The 21,086-nt window shown below is 42.7% G+C and overlaps 1 protein-coding gene across 15 annotated transcripts in view; it reads left to right on the top strand.

Moving 5' to 3' along the window:
• The window catches only part of TBL1XR1 (TBL1X/Y related 1), a 116,646-nt gene that overhangs the window by 46,078 nt on the left and 49,482 nt on the right, over positions 1 to 21,086 (top strand). For all 15 annotated transcript variants that reach the window (XM_090147734.1, XM_090147738.1, XM_090147733.1 and 12 more), the window contains one exon: positions 14,523 to 14,587. The gene's annotated coding sequence lies outside the window, so the exon portion shown is untranslated. The remainder of the gene's footprint in view (positions 1 to 14,522; positions 14,588 to 21,086) is intronic.

Below are 21,086 nucleotides of genomic sequence, written 5' to 3'. Positions count from 1 at the left end.
CATACATGGATACAATGATGTGTTTGTGAACGTGTTTTTTGGCTAGATTTACTTTGTTTTAGTTTGGATTAGAAATAGTGTTTCTCTATGCAGAAGCTGCCTGTTGCAGATACCCAGTATATGATTTTTTTTCCTAGTAATTTGTAACAGTTCCAAGTATGTGTGAACACGTGCTCTCTCTCCAACACATTCCAATTGTTACACACTGAAATAAACAAATTTGGCTTTTTGTGTGTGTGTGGGACGTACTGAATTGATAAGGAATCCAAGTTAAATAGAAATTCAAGGATTCACTCAGCTTCTGGTGAATGAGCGTACGCGCTCACTGCAGTCACCTTTAGCCTTGCTCAGCTTGAGCTAAAGCCCACAGCTGTTCTCTTTCTCCACAAATCCATTCCTTTGTTTCAGAGAAGGCCATTGGGCTGCTCAGGGATATCTACCCCTTGTCCATCAGCGCTGTGTGTTCGAATCACGTTTGTCCTGACCTATGTCCCAGTGTGTGTTAGGCCATCCGTGAAGCATGGAGCTGTCCTAGATTGCTCCCAAGGTCTAATAGTTGCTTCTGAAAGTTTTGTGCTTCTTGTCGTCAGTCTGGGGCGGTTTTTAAGAAGTTTTCCTGCAGATACGGCAGTAACTCTCATTTGATTTATCCACACACAATTCGTTCACACACAAACTAGTATCAGAAGTAACACCACGAGAGGTAAATATTGATTATTATTATTTTAATTTTTAAAGCAAGTATATGATCATGCCCAGGAAAGCACCCATCATCTGTGTGTGCCTCATTCATGGCAGGAGAACCTCATGCCTGCTCAGGGCAGAACTGTGCCATAAGCTCAGCACGGAGTGTTCATTTGTATGGGCTGCTGCAGTTGGAATTTCTCTAACGCGTGATGTGGTGGCCATGATAATGTGTTTACAGAGTGTAAAATTTCAGCTTGAATTATGATTGCTAAAATAATTGATCATCAGCATTTGTGCTTTGCGTAAGAAGAAGAGTTGAAGAAAGCTGAATATTAAATAAACAGCGCGTTGGATGAGCAGCGTTCCTCTTTCCTCACAACTCATCAATAAAACAAAAACTAAGAGCAGAGCGTGTAGTCTTATTGCCAATTACTGTCCAAGGAGGATAATGATGCAATCTTAATAACCTGCTAGAACTGTATGGTTAAAACAAATTTCCCATTACATTCCTCTCAGTGTTCAAGCTCTGTCTTTGTACCTACGGAGATGCTGTGCTAAAAATAAAGCTGGAAAGGTCTCTCATACATAGTTTCTGGTTATTAAATAACATGCTCGTTCTCCATCTGTACCCAGTGGGCTCTTCTGCTTTTTTTCTAAAGGCTTTGGGAATTGCTTTATGAAGCCAAGGAGTCAGTAGATGCAGGGGATGAATGAACAAAACTCAAGTCCCGTTCTTAAAACCTCTTACTGGTTCTGATCATCTTACTAACAAGTAGAAATCTACAGGATTTTTGTTTAGTTTTAAAATATTGCTTATTCTGTATCTCACATATCCACAGTGTAGGAGTTTGGCATAAAGCAGGATCCTCCTCCTGTGATGATTTTAAGTTCTGCAAATGAATTACTATGCAAGCTTTTAGATATGAAGGTCAGAGGAGGCTTTTAAGTAGTTGGTAGTGCACCACTGGGTACATTTAACCAGCCCACAAGTGTGAGCATGTTGGAAAGTGACCAAAGTGCACTGCAGCACTTATGGGTCTGGGGAACAAGTTGTTTTCTTAGCTTTCTCAAGTGGTGTCCCAGCCATAGAAACAGCGTAAGCGTACTTGTGGTGTGGATGCACATCGGGGATTGGCAGATTCATACTGCCTTGTTTGGAAATTTCTCAGGTGCTGAACTGAAGAAAAGTGAATCTGACAGCAAGTTGATGGAGCCAGAGTGACAATTAGATGCCAATCCCATCTTGCTGGATCCTTTTATGCACTTTGTGCTTAGGGACTCCGGCATCTGAGCTTGATTACTTCCCAGAAGGAATGACTTGGCAGAATGCTAATCCCTAATATCTCCAGACCAGGAGTAATCTGAAATGAGACTTTGGTGCAACGATCCAAAGATTTTAAAGTTACTGTATGTAAAACCCTTCCAAAACTAGCAGAGGCCTTGTATCTGCTGATCAAAGAGTGCTGCTGGGTTGCTTTGGCTTCCGCAACCGGATATTAATGAGAAGTGACTTTTCACATAGTTCTTTAAAAATAGGGAAACAAAGCAGATGAATCCTTAGAGATTGCGTTCAGTTAATGAACGTTTTTGCTTGAAGTGAGAAAAGCCTGAATGCCTTCTAGAAAACCATTTCTCAGGTGTGTGTTCTTTTTATGACACACACTATTTGGAGGTGCAGGCAGGAGGTGTACAGATGCTGATAGAGAATGTTTTGCTTCTTATGTGAAGGTCTGTTTGGTTTTCTTAGCTTTTACAGTATGATGTTAAAAATACGTATATAAAATCTCTACACATCAGTATCTTATGGGATGTATTGATATTTCTACATGTCAGTGTCTTATGGCATATATGGATATTTCAGGGTTTGGTGTGTTTTTGTAGTCTCTAAGGTGGAATTCAAAAGGGGGTTCCAAGATTTCCTGTACTGTATGTATCTTCTATTGCTGTTAGCTTCTTATTTGCTACCGTACAAATGGGAACAAGTGTATTATTCTTCTGCTGTTGTTTGCAGTTAATTCAGTACTGTTGATCTTGTAGTTGGTGTATGTATTGATGTTGCAGATGGGATATGGAGAAAGAGGAGATACAGTTTGAGATTTTATGGTATCCAGAGTGAACTACTGGGGAAAACTGGCTTGCAGAAGCATTGGTGGTTGGGCAGTGCTGCGTTATAGAATGATGGAAGTGACTTAGAAAAGGTGAGTTCTGAATGCATACAGCAAAGAAAAAGTTCTGCAGGTTCCGCTAAGATAGGCAGCCTTACATGTGACCGTCCTTTAATTCTCTCCCTCCTTCTCAGCATGATTATTGAAGTTTTCCCAAGGTCTGGATGCAATTTTGTTTTATTTCAGTATTGAACGTTTGCTAGATTAGAAGTGATAAAGCTGAACTCAAACTAACAAAATGAAGAAAAATCCCCAAAGAAGATGAGATTTGTTCTTTTGTTGATAAGGCCGAAGTATTGGCCTCCATTTCTAATTTTTGGATCGGTGATGTGTTGATACAAATTGCTAGGAACGAAATTTGAGTGTTGCATAATAGATTGAGCCTGTAAATTGTAGAAACATGGCAATCTGATATATATATTAAATTCGTTTAGAAAGCTCTATTTTTCAGGGCAGAAAGCAATGCCACCACCTGAAAATTTCTGGATGCGATTTGTAGGTACTTAAGTTGTTCAGTAAATCATACTTTTGTTCAGCAGGGCAGAATTTACCATATTGTCAGAATAGCACCATCTGAGAGCTCCCATTCTGTAGTTAGAGTGCTGGAGCTCCCTTAATCGTCTGTGTGCCACATGTGTGGCATTACCCGACAAGGAACAAACCTCGGGATGTGGATGTGTCCTTTTGAATCAGTTCCCACTGCCTTGCATCCAGAAATAGAGATGTACCTGTGTGGGCCGCTGCCTGCCTTTCCTTCCTGCTTCAGATCGTGTCCTTTTGAAAGCATTGGGCTGCTCTCTGAATACTGAGGTTGATCACTGCTGTTCCTCTGAGAATGTCTTTCAAGCCTTCATTTACACCTTCGAGTGCTTAATAGCAGGAGGAATTTCTGCAAGGCCCAGGGCGGGTCAAAGTGAAAATGATTTACATCAACATGCCCTTGTTTCAGAGAATTGATTGTAATTTTGTTTTGGATTTAGAACAGTCTTTTTTTCCAGGGGATAACTGTGCTGGAATCTGTTAGAACATTTATCTGCTGTTGGTGTTGAGATTTTTTTTGTAGTACAACTGCTGACTTTTTTTCTTTTTTTTTTTTTTCCTTCCTGGGCAGATTTGTTGCTGTGCCTTACTTTTGTTAAAGCACATAAATACATAACTTAGCCTTTGCTTATGCTTATTCTGTCAGTTTTTCTGACTTCTTAGAAACTTGCAAATTGATGATGAGCATGTTTCTTATTTGCCATGGCAAGCTGTAATTAGATAAATGAGGTTATCCGGTGCATCACATCTGTTTTAGTTGTTGTGGTGTGCTGGATACATTCATGAAGACTTCAGTATTAAAAGCTAGGAAGAAGTGCTGTTTCCTTAGTAGTGGAATGAATTGATGCTTTTCTTTGGGATTTCAGACTTAGAGAGGTTAGGTTTTCAGAAGTGGCAGATTGAAGGCTGCAGAACTGTGGGTGGAAGGCGCACTGGATGGGGTAGGAGAAATGCTCGCTCCCTGCTCAACGCCTCTAACAAATGCTCCTGGGAAACGCTGCATCGCTGACTTCCAACTGAATGCATATCTTAGTATTGTATTTGTTTGAAATTATTAGAGTGGCTTCAATCAGATTTTGGAAAAGGTTGCCAAAACTTCAATTGAATTGAATTGGAAATTAAACTGGGAGCCTTGGCCTTATGCTCATGGCTCTGGGCCGTGTGAAAAACCTCTCTGAACTTTAGTAGCTGTGAGTAAATTGGGAGTGCCTTGTTTCTGCCACTGCTGTTGTTTACCAAAGAAACGAGAGGCGGTCTTCAGTTATAATGGAAAATGGAGAGATGGCAGGGAGTGGTTCCTGTAGATCAGTGCTGGGCTCCCATGCTGGGACGTGCTCCCAGCCAGGCTGAGGGAGGATCTCTGGTGGGCTGAGCAGGCTGTGTCCAGGGGAACTCCAGGAAGGCTCGGCTTCTGTCCCCAAGCTCAGCTGCTGTTGTTGGGCATTGGAGTGATTTCCGTCTTTTTGATCTGTTTGGCATCAGCCAGTGTCTTTGGTTGCAAGCTTAGAATACTTTAAACTATGGCAAACTGTGTCATTGGGAAAACTTTACATCCTTAAGGGACTAGGAATGGGCCTGCATATCAAAGCAGCTGTAAGGATGAAAAAAGTGTCCTTCTAAAAGAGCAAACTGAAATACTTCTGATCAGAAGTACTGTGCACCAAGCCCCGCGGGCACGGTTCGAGGCTGTCAAGTGAGGCTTCTTAGAGAAGGTGCAGAGCCAGACTGGTGGCAGTACTGCTGTGAGGATATGGCAAATGGCTTTATTTCTGGATAAAGCTAGCGTCAAAATAATTGCAGTGTGTTCAATGGGATGGAAGTGCTAGTGTTTGAGATGGCTTTGTAGTGTAAGGGTTTGCTTGTTCCTCAGGCTAAAAGAATAAGACACAAAAAACCAGCTCCAAACCTCTGATAAATGATTGCAGCTATACAGTTTCATGCAACTAAGTGTGTAGATATTGGACTGTTTGGTAAATTGTCTCTTTTGTAGTGCAACAATGTGTAAACCTGGACTGTTACTACTCCTGAGCGTAGTGGAAGATGCATCATTATTGTGCCGTCAAGTTTTGTCCGTTTATTACATAACAGCATAAGTTCTGTGTGTCTACTAGTGCTAAATACCTCATAGTGTTCTATTAGAAAAAAAAAAAAAGGAAAAAAAGAAACACCCTTGACTAGGTGTGACTGCAATAATATCTGCAGTGTGCTCTGTTTGGAGATGAACCAGAGCCTGGTATTTGACATGTCTGACATGAGTGGAAATAGTTGTGCAAGGTGGAGTATTTTGACAAGCGTGTTGATTTGATATTCCTGGCTCAAGAATTTGTCAGTTGTTTCCTTGGTTAATGAACCTGTTTTAGCATGATCACAAAAGAAAGTAGCAAAATGCACAGCCCTCCATTGCGGTCTATCAGTAACAAAAGAACTAAAAATCTGTGTATCAAAACTGAAAATAAAGGTATCGACTTTATTTTGAAATTTTATATATGTATTTAAACTTATAGACACTGCATTTTTATTTTGAAACAGAGTGTTTGAAAGCTGACCCTTGTGGGCAAGTCTGTGGATGCCTTAGGAAATCAGTATCAGCAGCCAAAAGCACACAGAGAGCAAGTAATTTCAGTGGTGGTAGCCATCCAGTGTGTCCTAAAAATAAAGTTTGGATAAGCTTTCTGTCTTTCACAAGTTGGAAGATTAAGTAGATATGTTTGTTTTAATTGAGAGTAAAGGGTTGACGTTGTTCTTTTTTTCCCAAGACCAGTACTGGAGGACTTCCAGTCTTCGCTGCTTGCTTTGATCAATGTAGCAGATCCCGTTGATAATTGTGAGTTGACTTGGAGAAGGAGTAAGCCAAGAAAACAGGACCTTTTTCGTGAAGACCAGACAACAGTTGGAGAGGAATTCTGCCGGCAGTCTCAGAGGCAGAATTCTGTAAATGAAGTTCCCAAATGGTAAAATCCTATCTTCAGCCTAATCTAGTCTGAACGGCAGGATTTGCCGGATGTGCAGCTCAGCCAGTTTCAAATTCCTGGTGTGAAACAATCGAGATAAGAATCAAAAAGTAAAGAAAGGGAAAAGACTTAGATCAAACACTGTGCTAGATGTGTCCTGAGGCAGAATTACTCCTTTTCCAGTCTTTCCTAGTCTTTCTTAAAATAACAGAAGTCCCATAGCATAGGCTATTTCCTATAGCAATTTTCCAGTTGCACAATTTTATTTTGGGGAAGCTTTTCCTGATTATTTAACATGTGTTTCCAGTTACAGCATCTTCAGTAGATCTATCTAAAACTTGGATCTCTTCTTTCTCTTGACTTTTGCTCCTCTGAAATTGCCACGTCTATTCTCTTGGTCGGGGAAGCTGGGTTACTTCCCTGAGCTCACATCCATTAATGGCTTCCTGAGTTATCAGCTGGGCTTTCACCGAGCTGAAAAATCTGCTCAGTGTACAGAGCAGGGAGCAGTTCCATTTTTGTACTGGTTTTGAAATTCACATAGCATACTTGAAATTGAAATAACATACTTGACAAAACCTTTTTTTTTTTTTTTCTGGAATGCTTTTAAAAACAGTGTCAATTCTTCAGAAAAGCTTAAAGCTTAAATTTAAGTCGTTCCTGATGGCGTTGATACATCCTTTACCATTGTCTGTTAGGACAGTCATTACAGGAAAAACAAATGCTATTAACCCTGTGTACTGGGTGCTCTACTGAAGAGCAGAAGAGAAAATAAGAGTGGAAAGGTGAGACACTGAGAAGAGTATTAGCCAGGTGGATATAAGATTTAGAAGTTGATAGCTTCCTGAATAAAAACTGGCACACAAGAAACAGAATTCTTCTAGGTGTGAGCTCACAATGGGCGCATGTTGGCTGATACTCTTTCAAGGATAGTCTTGAAATATAATATTGTTCTTTTAAATAACATGTTAGATGTTCCCTTCCCCATTTCTAATTCCTGGACACCTTCCTAGATGAACACTTCCAGTGTGCCAGGGGCTGGTTTTTTTTTTGTTGATGTATGAGTGATGTTTTTCCTCTTTGCTGCCCTGTCAAATGGTAACACTGGAAGGATGGGAAACGAAAGAGAGTTGGAAATGCAGTGGGAGGCTTCAGTTAACGCTATGCCAAGTGTACAGTTGGATGAAAATGTACTACGGAGACTGGGTGTCCCTTTCATGCAGCTTCTGGGTATGGAAAAGTTGTGGTATGGGACTGCAGCTGTAGTCTGCAAAGCCTTGAAAACCAAGGGTGAATGGGGATCCGAGGTTCCTGTTCTCTTGCGGTGATGGCAGGTTACTCTGGCAAGAGGCAGATGTGTAAATGAGCAAAGGAACAGCCTGTGTCTTTCATTGCACAGCAGGGAGCAGACTTGTAAAACTGCTTATGAAGAAAGGTATGTGCTCAGTGTTTGTGGGAATGAACAAGTTAATGGAAGGTAATTCTGTTGACATTACTAAATAGTAAATTACTAAAACTAAGCAAATTGTGCTCAGAGAATTCATCTGAGTTGAAAATAGCTGGAGGCTAGGAGATAATTTAGGGGACTAGATTCTGTGCTCGTGCTGTTTTGACTCTTTTAGGCATCTGCCATTACATCCCTTCTAGTTGGAGGTGAGGGCTGGGGATCCCTGGGGTGGCAGTCCTGAAGTTCACACTTGGGGCCCTTAGAATTTCTGTTGGATGGAATCTTTTGACTTGTACAAAGGAGGGTACAAGGTGCTGGGCAGCTCACTTTGGCAATCTCCTCTTTTTTCAACTATCTGCAAAGCAGCACAGTAGATTTCTGATTGTGCTTTCATCTGCTTGCAGGATGAACGACTGCTGTGTGTGGCTCTGCACAGGCAGTATGTAGTATGTAGTTTAGATGGGCTGTACATTGAGGCAGTGATTCTGCACTTATGGAAGGATGTTCAACAGGTATTTTCAATGAAACAAAGATACTGACTTCAATCACTTTGGCAATGAGTGAACTTGGCTTTTTTTTTTGTTGTTGGTTTTGTTTTATTTTTTTTTGCACTCATGTACAGTAAGAAAAGCTATTTTTGTACAGTAGGAAAACCCAACACAGTTGAAAAGTTAATTACTGTAATTAATAGCATTTTTAGGGAAAGCTCTTTTTAGAACTGGACCACGTAGGGTGAGAGGTGCACAGTATCACTGTAAAGCTGTGTGTGTGTAGGTAACCCTGTTGTATCACTCCTTATGGCATACTGGGTGAGGCACTGTTTTGTTGTTCCCAATTAATCATGGCCTCAATCCTGGGACCTCTGTGCTGCAGCTCTGTGTCCCCATGCTTGTCAGATCCTTCCGGTGTCACTGATGATTCAGATACACTTGTTTTCCCTGGTTGTGCTTAGATCCTGTTGTTCAAAAATCTAGGTGAAGCAGTGGCATGATTAGATTAGTTTAATGCTGCTGTTGATTAATGGCTTCAATTGTTTTATTTAATAAGCACCATTCCCTTTGACCACAGTGCTAATGTAAATATTTGCTGTGTTTTTCTGTAGGCTGCTTATTCTATGGAGCAAGTTTTGGTGTCTTTTACCGCATATATAATAAGTATGATAGTAATGCAAATATTTCTCATGTTCCATCAGTATGGCGGGCACGCATAGGAGTCTAAAGCAGACAATATGTTTTTAATATTGGTTTTGTCTCTGCTGTGATCCTTGTTGCCTAATGCATCGTTCTGTTCTGCTGTGAGCTGTTGTGCTGGGATTCCAGGCTTGTGTAAGGCACCAGGCAGCCCCTGGTAACAGAGGTGCGTTTTGATGCTGTAGCTGCAGCTCTGCTCATGAACTTCTCCCTTCCAGGGCTGCATCCCCTGTGACCCCACAGCGTGGTGGCTTAGGGAGCCAGGGGGAGAATGCAGAATGTAGGGAGATTGACACAAGATAATCCCCAGCAGTAAGGAGCATGTTGTGGGCTCAATATCAACAAACATGGAGCTCTTGGCTGGCATGTGGGGAAGTAGCTGTGGTGGGACTTCTGGTTCCCATTGGCATCAAGGCGTCTGCGAATGCTGCGTCCTGCAGCAGAACCCACATCGTGATGCACTGCTTGAACATTCTCTGTAGGCCTTTAACTTGGCTGGACACAGCACAGATTGAGCTTTTGCTTGGAATGATACTGTGTTGGACTTTAGGTTGTCTGAAAGGTAAGGGGAGTAGAGGTGCTGATGCTGAGAGAAGCACAGCCACAGCCCAAGTGGTGGTTACCATCTGTAGGATTGGAAGTACCACGATGTTATGTCCTCTTGTTACTTTCAGGGAATTCCTTATTTGAACATTTCTGCAGCACTTCCAAATGTGATACCTACCTGTGACATGCATCCCACCTCCCAAAGCGTGGCACACTTGACACAGAATTCTGATGAATTCAATAAATTAGATTCTTTAAGACGAACAAACGAAGAAGCATGTAGAGTGGTACCCTTGCCCAACTCTTAACAACTTCTGGTGCCTTCTACAGTGGACTGTTTCTTCTGCAGCACCACGGTTAGTCCCAAAGCAGAGGAACATCTTGTCCTCCATATCTGAAAACAGGCAGGACAGACACCAGGAGCAGAAATCTCAGTGAGAAAGGTCTTTTATCCAAGGCTGCAGTTTGAGCTCTGTTCCATACTGAGATTACAAACCTGTTTAGAAGCCCTGGTAACCTTGTAGCTATCAGTTCATAGGAACAGGTTCCCGTGCTGGCAAAGGAAGGGATCTCTGCCATCCAGCTGTGATGCTGTGCTAGAAGCCACTGGTGGTTGTTGCTGCTGAGGCTGTTTGGGAAGCGCTGTCACAGGGAAGAAGCTCTTCCTACCTCCGGGAGAGGGAATTAAACACAATTTGGAACTTACGTATTTTTTTCTATTTTTTTTTTTTTTTCCCCTGGGGTGAATTTAAATTTTGTAACTCAGTTCTAGAGTAAAAATACAAAAATTTGTCAGTGAATCAACACCCGCTATTTTCAGAAGAGAACAAACAAGCGGCACAAATTAAACGTACCTGGGGTTTATATGGATGCATGGTGGTCACACACGTGGCAATGTAGAGGTGGGATTTATGGCACATCATGCTCAGCACTTGGAGGAAGAGCTGTTGGAGCAACAACCATTCATGCTCTTCCCAACCTCAGCTGGGTTATACTTTGTTCTCTAGGATTTTTAACTTCCAGTCTGTGAATTGGGTTACTTACTAATGAATTTCATTTAAATGACTTGCAAGTGAAATTGTGCTGCAGCGGGGCTCTTCCCCCGCCTTCCCTGATGGTACAAACTAATTGGTATTGACAAGATTACTCTGGTGCTTTATGTGTTTTTAATGGGGCTGGCCAGTACGGTTTCCTCTCCAGCAATTGAGCTTCCTTTCCTTTCAGTATGTTATAAGCTGTCTTCTATGATTCCCTCAGTTTTGGGCTTTTAAAGAAATTTTTGTTAAACGTGGAGGCAGCTGCTACCATGCTGCAATACTGTTTTGCTTTAGTCTTGCATTTCTGTGCTTATCATAGCACAGTGAGTGCTGCGCTGTGCACTTGGAAGGCTGTCTGTGTATCCGGATTCTGTTTTCTCCAGTGCAGTTGTGCAACTTTGTGTGATGTGAGTGTGTGTGTGTGTACGTTAATATATATATATTCTTTTAGAAGTCCAGAAAGTTGGCTTTCATTTGTGTCTTCCAGATTTCTTACGTAATAAAGACCTAAAACCAGAACCAAGGTTAGGAAATGGAGATTCCTCTGCCAATTAACTGAGAAAAGCTACTTCAGATAGAGCTTAGGATCACAGACAGGCACCTCGCTGGAGATCTCTGAGTACTGAGTGTGATCCTCCATGGCCCCGCATGCAGTGCTGTGATGATGCCCTGAGCTGTCTGGGTGTGATGCTGGGCATCCCTCTGACATGGCCTTCAGCAGTGCCAGGCTGGTTCATGCTTTGCAGCACCAGCCCAGCTGCAATTAGCCAACTGCAGGTGATGATGACCATTTTTAATGCTGTCTTGTGTGCGGGCCTCTTTTTTTTTTTTTTTTTTTTTTTTTTACCATTTTCCTTCACTTGTCCATATTTGTTTCTCTTCTTGTGTTTGGTCTTCTTGACTCCAGTTGGTTGAGTCTTCGTGAATTGTGATAAATCTGAATTCAGTTTCTCTTAGTTCCAAAAGCAGATGTTATTGCAGAAGTACTGGGCTGGTTTCTTTAAAAATCCCATGGATTGCAGTGAAAGTGTGATTACAAGAAGTAACTTCTGATTTTCTCTGTTTACGTTCCAAGTGTGGCAGTGGCAGAATCACCACTGGTTTTGTATATGCCTACTAACCAAATGAAAGGAAGGATTCAATGCAGTGATTAGTTTTCAATTTAGGCTTTTAAAGCTATTGTCTGATGCTTTTTGCAGCCTAGTTACTGAGGAGAACATCCAGGATTTAGTTATTTTTAATTCTGTTTTGATTGGGACACTCTGCAGATACTGAAGCCAGATGAAGGTGGGTCACTCGAGGAGAATTGAGGAGGAAAGATCTGTGTCCTTGGAAGGCCTTTGTAATTCACAGAGCACAGCGTTTAATGAGCAAATTTGTTATTAAAGCTCAAATAGCACAAAAGTCTCAGAAAGCAGTATAAACATTGCTGTCCTAAGAGGATTAGAAGAAAAATCAGAGCACGCAAGTGGAAACAGGGAGTGGCAGTGGCTCAGCTCCTGCAGAAGATGATGAGCGTTTCCAGCTGGTTTGTCTTGGTAGCACACCATTATGACTTGGTGATGACCACAGCCTAGATGCTAATAGCACGAGTTGCCATTTTGGTTTTGTTTTTAGGGCTAGCAGGTGTGCGGAGAGCTACTGGTGGGTTTGTCTGTGCAGTGCGGGCAGAGCTGGCCAGAGTGTGCTGCCAACACTGGGATCTGGCAGGATGCACTTCTTCCTTAAGTTGTATTTCTTCCTAGGTTGAGAGGAGTAGTGCAGTCAAACTGAAGGTGTTCAGAAGAAAACACCAACAAAAACAAAAACCACAAAATCCTGCTTTCTCTGAGAGGAGGGATCTAAATGCAGCAGCTGATACTGTCTGCACAGGTGTCTTATCAGCCTCAAGGGCATTTAGTGGGTTATTTTTAATTGTTGGGTAGTGTGGCTGTTACTACACCTGGTCACCTGGTTAAATCACTGTAGCAGGTCAGCCTATAAAGAGAGTGAGTCTAAAATCAATACATTACAGCTGTCACCTGCTTTATTTCAAGGTATGTGACAAATAACAAACTCCAATAGGATAAATTGGGAAGGAAAAATCTGCTGACAAGGCAGAGTTCAGTGCTTAGCGCTGGGCTCTGAAGAAGGACGTCCCAGCGTTTTCCATTCCATTGTCATTTCAAGTGCTCTTTAAAATCAGAGCCACAGCAGATAAGGAGGAGTGTAGCAGAGTCAGGGAGCTCTTGGTGTGCTTGCTTCTCTTCTTCCAGCTTCTCCCATGTTCTTGCGTAGTTCAGCTGGAAGGCACAGGTGAGGAGACTGGGCACCCAGCCTGGCCATGAGGTGTGTGGGCAGTTTGGGCGGTGGGCACTGAAGAAGGCCTTTGTTCATTGAAAGTGTTTGTGCAGTTGCTATTTGATTTATGTTTGACATGTTCCTTTGCAAGTGAAACAACTTGAAGGACATGTTGTGTGGAGCTCTCCTCCATTGTGCTTGGGACACAGACCTGACACTGATTTAACCTGTTTTCGGATGAGGAGGGCAGATACTGGTTTTTTTTCTTTTTTTTTAAGGAAAACTCCAGGTATTGGCAGATAACGTTTGTTTATGGGATTTGCTGAGCGAGCCCACAAGGCCTTTTCTTCCGTGCTGCCCCGCAGCCCTTGCTGCAGGAAGAACACTGTGACCAGCCCCACGTGGGCCAATGTGCCCCTTGGCAAGGGCAGCTCTCTTCTCCCAGTGTACATAGCTTCTGTCCTGCCAGCACAGCCAAGCAGAGGAAAATGAGCATGTGTGCAAATTCTTTCAATTCCCAGCATATTCACATTCTTCAGCATCCTCTGCAGCAGCTCCTTGTGCTGTTAGGTTCTGCCTGCCCTGACTGTGGGTTCAGCCATAGGTTTGTAATCAGCTGTTTCCTACTGATTGAGTTTGAGAATGGCACTTGAGAACAGTGTTAGTCACGAGCCCTGAAGGTTCTTTACTTGCTATAAAGGCCTTTGAGTAGCTTGGAGATGTTTTGTTTAATCTAAAACCAGACGGATAACGCTTTATTAGTCACCCATGTCCTTCTGTCCCTCTTTCTGCTCTTTGAGTGGGTGATGAAATTATTTCCTAACAAGAAAGGTAGTGTGCAAGTGCTTGTATGGTGAGCAGCCATGCATAAATGTTGGTGTGAGTAAAAATAGTTTAGTGGTGCTACATGGAAATGGTTACAGCCCTGCGTGGAGTCCACACACACACTTGGATGTGGAAAAGTGTTTGCCTGTACATACCTATTTTATTGTAGGATGCATGAAACAATTACCAGGGGAATTTAAAGAAAACAATGAGAGTGTTATGATAACATGGAAGGTTTTGAACTATATCCTTCTGTTTTGAAAGATGGAAAGATTTCTTGCAAGATTTCTGTTCTGTGCATATTGCCAGCTTTGGGCAATTGCTGGCTCAGGCACTGAGCTCACTGCAGAGCTGTGGGCCGTCTGGTGCCTGGGCACACCTGTGGCCATAAACCTGATTGCCCAGCACAGGATGTGGTAGGAAAACAGATTGGATTTTTATTTGGGGCTTTCAGGGTGTTTAAATGTCGGTTGCTGAAGTTTATTTCTGGCATGGGCAAAAGATCTTGGGAGCTGCCTGCTCTGCCTGGTTAGCATCCCACAGTCTTTTCTGGAAAGTTAAGGCAAATCCAGATGTGATGGTTTTGATACAGGTGGTGGTTTGTGCTCCTGATTGGGTGCAGTACCCTGGAGGACTGATGGTGGTGGTGCTCATTGACCAGGCAGTGCTCAGAGGTGGGTGCTGCAGGCTCCCCACAGGGCACTGTATGATGGGGCTCTGCAGGTGCAGACAGAACACGAGTTTGGTGCTAGGAGCAGTGGGGTAGGCTGTGCTGATGTTGAACTGTGTTAATGCTGCTGTTTTCAGAATAATAAATATTATTTTTTCCTATTTTTGTCTCCTGTTTCTTTCAGTATCGCCCCTCTGTGGCAAAAGACACCTGAAAGGAAAACTTCTGCATATCAATGCACTGCCAATGGTAAGTACCTTTTTAACTGAGTTAGTGGTGTGGTTTCTTCTTGCAAATACACTGTAGGCCCTCTTCTGCTGCAGACTATTTTCAGAGTGACTGTGGTGGTGGTGTTTTTTCCAGTACACAAATTGATTTTTTTTTTTCTTCGTAAGAAACATCTAGAGCTTTATTCTGTTTGACAGAATATTGAAGTTGTTTCTCCTTTACCCTGTGGAAAGTAGGGCAGCGTGTTAGTCTTGAAGCAAGGAGTGTGACTTGACAATGACATAGCTCATCCTGCTGGTAGCTGGTTTTGCTTCCTCTTTTGGCCAAAAGCCTGTTCTGGGCAAGTTGTAGGTGAGACGAGTGCTCTGTTGACCCCCTTGGGGGTGCTCTCTGCTTCTTATTTCAATGCTAACAGCATCTCCTATTACAAATGTACATAGTGCCAGGTGTATTTTGCTTCAGTGCATTTGACAGAGGAAGACCAGTGAAGTTAAAGATCTCTCTAGAAGTAGTCTTGCTTGGTGGGATCTTCTTACTCCCATCTCTGGAATATTACTGAATGTTTTGGATGGCTGGAAGGTGATATTTGCAAACTGTCATGATGGTGTATTTCTGCATTTTAATAGTTGTGCAGGTGGAAGGCAGAGGTGAGCTCTGAAGAAGACTGGAACTTTATCTGTGACTTTGATTAGATTCACAGTCTCCTTTCAGCAGTTCTGAGTCTTACATTATCACATTGAGCTGTGTTACGGAAGTGTCAAATGCAGCACTGGACTTGAGAACTAAATACAGGAAATGTTAGCCTGCATTTCAGGCATCTCTAGATCATTACGCTCAGTGCTAAAAGGATGGTGTTTCTAATCACAAGATGTGAAACTCAGTTTGGGATTTGAGAGCTGAGTTGATTTGTGTGGGCACGTGGGTCTAAAGAGTATGTAGATCAGTTGTAATCTCACTAACACCTTTACAACTCTGCTTTGTCCAGTGAAAAAAGTGGCAGTTTGAGAGAGTTTGGGTGTAACTGATTACTGGGAAATGCAGTCAGTGACCCTGTGGACTCTGGGACATCAGAGCATGTAATACAGCATGTGCTTGGTACCAAGCAAAGACAACTCAGGGATCAGATGATCTACGCAAGAGTTTATGCCATTTAATACCCTGATGTTTAAGCTCAAACTTTGCAGGTATCAACTGCGCTTTATCTTTGCTTGGGATGAATTTCAGCTGTAGGGAACAGAGTTGTGGAGTGAGAAGATGCCAGTTGTACCTGGTCACGTAGCCTGGTATTTTAATTGACTGAAAGTGAAACCAGCAGTGCCCTCGGACTCTTCTGTTACTGCTGAGTTTTCACTGTTGCTGTTGACCTTTTCCCAACAGAAGGCTTCTCTGATTTCTTTTTATTTTGTATTAGTTGTGCGTGGTTTTAGTTATGACTTGAAATTCAGGTCTGTGTTACTGCTTCTCTTAAAAACGTGACTCATTCCATATTAACCTAGTCCTTATACTTCATAAAATTTTAAAGTACTCAGAGACTGTATTTGAAATGTTGCTGCGTTTTGCCCTAATTTTCCCTCTACAAATTATGTTAGAAATTCAGAATTGTACTCTCTCAAGGGCATGCTTGTTGTTACAGGGATCGTAAAACATACTCAACTGTACTGTGTAGCGAAGTGAAATAGTTTCTACTTTTGTTTTTTCTGTTTTAAAAGCTGCTTTTACTATAAGGTGGCATATTTCATTCTTCCAGAGATTTCTAAACACTTATTCATCTCTTGATTAATGAAACACTTTGAATGTAGATTTTGGTGCTAAGCTAGACACCATCATCATCCCAGAAGTAATCATAGTAAAATACAACTTTCATGGGTTTTTATTATGTTATTGTTCATTTTGATGTGTGCAGACAAAGAGTGGGACAGGGGCTGACCTGCAGAAAGCAGTTTGTGCTCTTCTCACAGCATTGGTTTCATTTGACTACCTGTGTTCAATATGTGTTCTAGTCTACCTAGACTTCAGCAAGGCCTTTGACACTGTCTCCCACAGCATTCTCCTGCAGAAGCTGGCAGCCCGTGGCTTGGACAGGTACACTCTTGGCTGGGTAAGGAACTGGCTGGAGGGTCGAGCCCAGAGAGTGGTGGTCAATGGAGCTAAATCCAGCTGGCGACCGGTCACGAGTGGTGTTCCCCAGGGGTTGGTGCTGGGGCCTGTCCTTTTCAATATTTTTATTGATGACCTGGATGGGGCATTGAGTGCACCCTCAGTAAGTTTGCAGATGACACCAAGTTGGCTGGAAGTGTCGATCTGCCTGGGGGTAGCGAGGCCCTACAGAGAGATCTGGACAGGCTGGAGAGCTGGGCTGAAGCCAATGGGATGAGGTTTAATAAGACCAAATGCCGGGTTCTACACTTTGGCCACAGCAACCCCAAGCAACGCTACAGGCTTGGGGTGGAATGGCTTGAAGACTGTGTAGAGGAAATGGACCTGGGGGTGTTGGTTGACGCTCGGCTAAACATGAGCCAGCAGTGTGCCCGGGTGGCCAAGAAGGCCAATGGCATTCTGGCTTGTATCAGAAGCAGTGTGACCAGCAGGAGTAGGGAAGTAATTGTTCCCCTGTACTCAGCTCTGGTGAGGCCGCACCTTGAGTACTGTGTCCAGTTCTGGGCCCCTCACTGCAAGAAAGACATTGAGGCCCTGGAGCGTGTTCAAAGAAGGGCAACGAAGCTGGTGAGGGGTCTGGAGCACAGGCCTTATGAGGAGCGGCTGAGGGAGCTGGGATTGTTCAGTCTGGAGAAGAGGAGGCTCAGGGGAGACCTTATTGCTCTCTATAACTACCTGAAGGGAGGTTGTAGTGAGCTGGGGGTCGGCCTCTTCTCTCATGTAACTGGTGATAGGACTAGAGGGAATGGTTTCAAGCTTCGCCAGGGAAGATTCAGGCTGGATATTAGGAAATGGTACTTCTCTGAAAGGGTGGTCAGGCACTGGAATGGGCTGCCCAGGGAGGTGGTGGAGTCACCGACCCTGGAGGTGTTCAAAGAACGTTTGGATGTTGTGTTGAGGGATATGGTTTAATGAGAACCATTGGTGACAGGTGGATGGTTGGACTGGATGATCTTATAGGTCTTTTCCAACCTTAGTGATTCTGTGATTCTGTGATTCTGTGATTCAATCAGAAATACATTTTTGATTCCCGTGAGAAATGATACAAGCATTTTGATCAGTCTGCTAATCATGACTGTTAGTTCCATTTCTTGAGAGTCAAAAAAAAGTCCAGCACTAAAATGCAGAAGTGGTACATCCTCTTTTGTTTTTTCTTTGTTTCATTTTAAAGGTGAATAAAAGATGATGTTAATTTTTTTGTATCAGATATGTTGTGCTAACACATAAACAGGGTACAATATTAGTTAATTCTTAAAAACATACTGGAATTTTTGGCAATTTTTGTAAAATCATGTATTTATATTGTGTTCAAGCCTTTTAAAATGGAGTATGGCATATAGTTGTGCAAATTGGCCTCTTAAAAGGAAGATGTGACAACTTAACAAAAAAAGGCTTTGTGAGGAAGGCAGATTGGTGCATAATGCAACGTTTTCTTGGATTTCAGAGGTTAATTTAGAGGCTGCTAATGGGGTTCCTCAGGTCACAAGGGTTAACGAATGTGTTGGAAATAAAAAAGAAAGTCCTGGTCCTTTGGCCTAAAGGCAAGATGGCATCAGATTTTCCATAAAAGGTTTAGCAAATTATTATTATTTCTTTTTGCTGCGTGATGGAAAAGCTAGCTTACCCAAGAGGTATTTTCTGTCCTCACCATGCAGTAAGTTTTGGAGGCAGGGCAGTTTGCCTTGCTTTCTTTTTTTCCTTTCTTTGCGTATGTGTGGGCACGTGTACGTATAAATACATGGAGCTATGTATGAGTATTTTTGTTTATATTCATATGTATGTACTGGTATGTATATGTATGTCTATTTAATTTGAATAGAATGGTTCGGTTGGAAGGGGATTGTCAAAGCTTGTCTACTCCAGCAGCCTAAAGAAGTCCACAGAAACTAGAAAGCTACTGAAAACTGGGAAGCATTTGGTTTTACCGTTGTATGGCAGCTTGCTGTGATGGGTTTAATTCCATAGGAACGGTAGAGCAGCTGTTCTTATGTGCAAGAGACTTGTTCAGGAGAAGAGCTTTGCAGGCACCGAGACTGACGGTGGGAAGTTCCATGAGTGCAACACTTGAGCGTAATTAACCTGACAGGCTTTGCCCAGAAACAGCAAGAGTGGTTGGAGGATGGGCAGGAGCTGCACTCCCTCTGAAGAAAATGCATCCAGTGATGGGATTAGAAGATATCTGCAAAAACCTCCTAAGATCGTGACAGATCTTGCTCTTAGAGCCTTTCTGTGGTGCTGTCTGTAGAGTCTTCCTGAGATCTTTCTGCTCCTTTAAGGCAGCAGAGGAGTGAGTGAATGTAAATTTCTGGCAGTCCTTTTGCTTAAGGCACCCAAGGGCAGCAGGAGATTGTGCCACTAACCTCAGGGGCCCACAGGGAAGTGTGGTGCAAAGGGAAGTGAAGCATTACTGGTAGTTGGCCTGGGTCGGTTTGGCAGGTTTGGATCAAGTCATGGGAGTGGTAATAGGTGTGAGTGCTGTGCTAGCTGGAGCTGCGTGTTGTGTCAAAATCACAAGCAAATGGTACAGCTGAAGTGTGGTTTTTCTTACGTTAAAAATAGGGGCCCTTGCTTTCAAGGGGATTTGAAACTTGGAAGTCCTTAAGATATTGGTGAATAGTTGCTTTAAAATAAATAGCTCTACAAGACTAAGGCTCTTATCCTTCAAATGCATGTGTGTATGCGTGCATGTAACTTCAGGTGTAGGAATGGTTCTTTTCAGATGTAAGTGAGAAATACTTCTGTGTGTAAAGCTAACCAAGCTTGAAAGTGTTTTCAGTGGTAGAGCCTACAAATGCTCATGAAATTTACTGCTGAAGTTTTTGGCTGTACAGCTGATGGAGTACACCTTTAAAAGGAAATTATCTATGTGTGTGTTTGTAGCAGTTTTTGAACTAGTCTAAACTGAGTGATGACATGAAATTTTGGGCTGTTCTGCTCCTTCTAAAATCAATGGATGCTATTATCAACAAAGAAAGGTGGAGTGCAGTGGTTTTCTTGTCTGATAATTGGTTACAGCTGAAAAAAGATATTTCACAGTGTTCATCCATAAATTCTCTTTATTGGATCAGCATGAATAAGCTGACATAGTGGTATATGTGTTGAAGAGGAAGTGCTGGTAATATGATATAGAGGAAGTATTGACTGCATTATGAGAGGGTGAGTACTGTGATAAGAATTAAAAGTTTATATACTGCTGCATTCTGAGACATTTGTGGAGGGGTTTTTAATTATATATACATATATTTACAAAGAACAAATAAAAGCCACTAGCAGTCTCTCTCTCTGTTTCATAGGGAAAGCACCGCTTGCCTTTATTCTACTGCCAGTTAAAGTTTACTTACTGAATGATTCAGCTGAAGAGGAAACCACCGTCCTTAAAAATTACAAGAAGTGGTGGCTCTCTTGTGAAGCCTCATTTGTCGGAGAACTTTCTCTGCTGATCCTGTAGGCATTTTACAGTTCAGAAATAAGCTTTGACTAAGAATTCTCGGCAGAATCATAAATATGTAATTATGTAAGCAGGCAGGATATGTAGCCCCTGGCAGGTGCCCAGTGCAGTGAATCACAAGAGCAGAGGGAACCGGGCCAGCATCAGGCTAGAGGAACGTCCTCTGTAATCGGATGAGGGCCACTGCAGTTTCTTTCCTATTGCCATTCCTGGTTGTTAAATCATAAATGTACCCAAAAGCAGTCTGCCTTTGCTGCTGTAGTTTGTCTCTTGTTACTGTTCTTGACTATTCTTTGTTGTCCTCTCCCTCTACCTCCCCGGCGTTGGGTTTTTCTTTGTTTGTACTACTTTCCACTGCTTTTGGTTCTTGATTTAATAGCAGTAGTAGCGCAGCTAGCATCAGATTATATCCGACTTGATCGGCGTGCCATCTGTTTTAGAGGGGAGGAAGATCTTGTGTTTCTGCTGTGGGTTTGCTGCCATATGCCAGCGGTGAAGTTGTGCAGCCTGAAGTGGCCCTTTTCCTACTCTGTGACTGATTGTAGGGAAGAACTGGAAATGTAGTGTTAAACGTTCCTGACAGTTACTGTGTTTGTTGTAGGACTGGAGAGAATGGCTTCAAGCTGCGCCAGGGGAGATTTAGGCTGGTCGTTAGGAAATACTACTTTTCTGAAAGAGTGGTCAGGCACTGGAATGGGCTGCCCAGGGAGGTGGTGGAGTCACCAACCCTGGAGGTGTTCAAGGAACGTTGGGATTTTGTGTTGAGGGATATGGTTTAGTGAGAACTATTGGTGATAGGTGGATGGTTGGACTGGATGATGTTGTAATCAGCACATCCGTGGAGCGGGATGTGCTGAGAGAACCCAAGGATGGTCCATGCTGTCTGAGTGTTGTCTTCTGGAAAGGAGAAGCACT

The sequence above is a fragment of the Phasianus colchicus genome, chromosome 10 (genome assembly GCF_987193195.1).
Source record: "Phasianus colchicus chromosome 10, bPhaCol1.hap1.1, whole genome shotgun sequence".
NCBI lineage: Eukaryota > Metazoa > Chordata > Aves > Galliformes > Phasianidae > Phasianus > Phasianus colchicus.
Note: the sequence above shows the minus strand (reverse complement) of the source record. Positions and strands in the feature narration are given on the sequence as shown.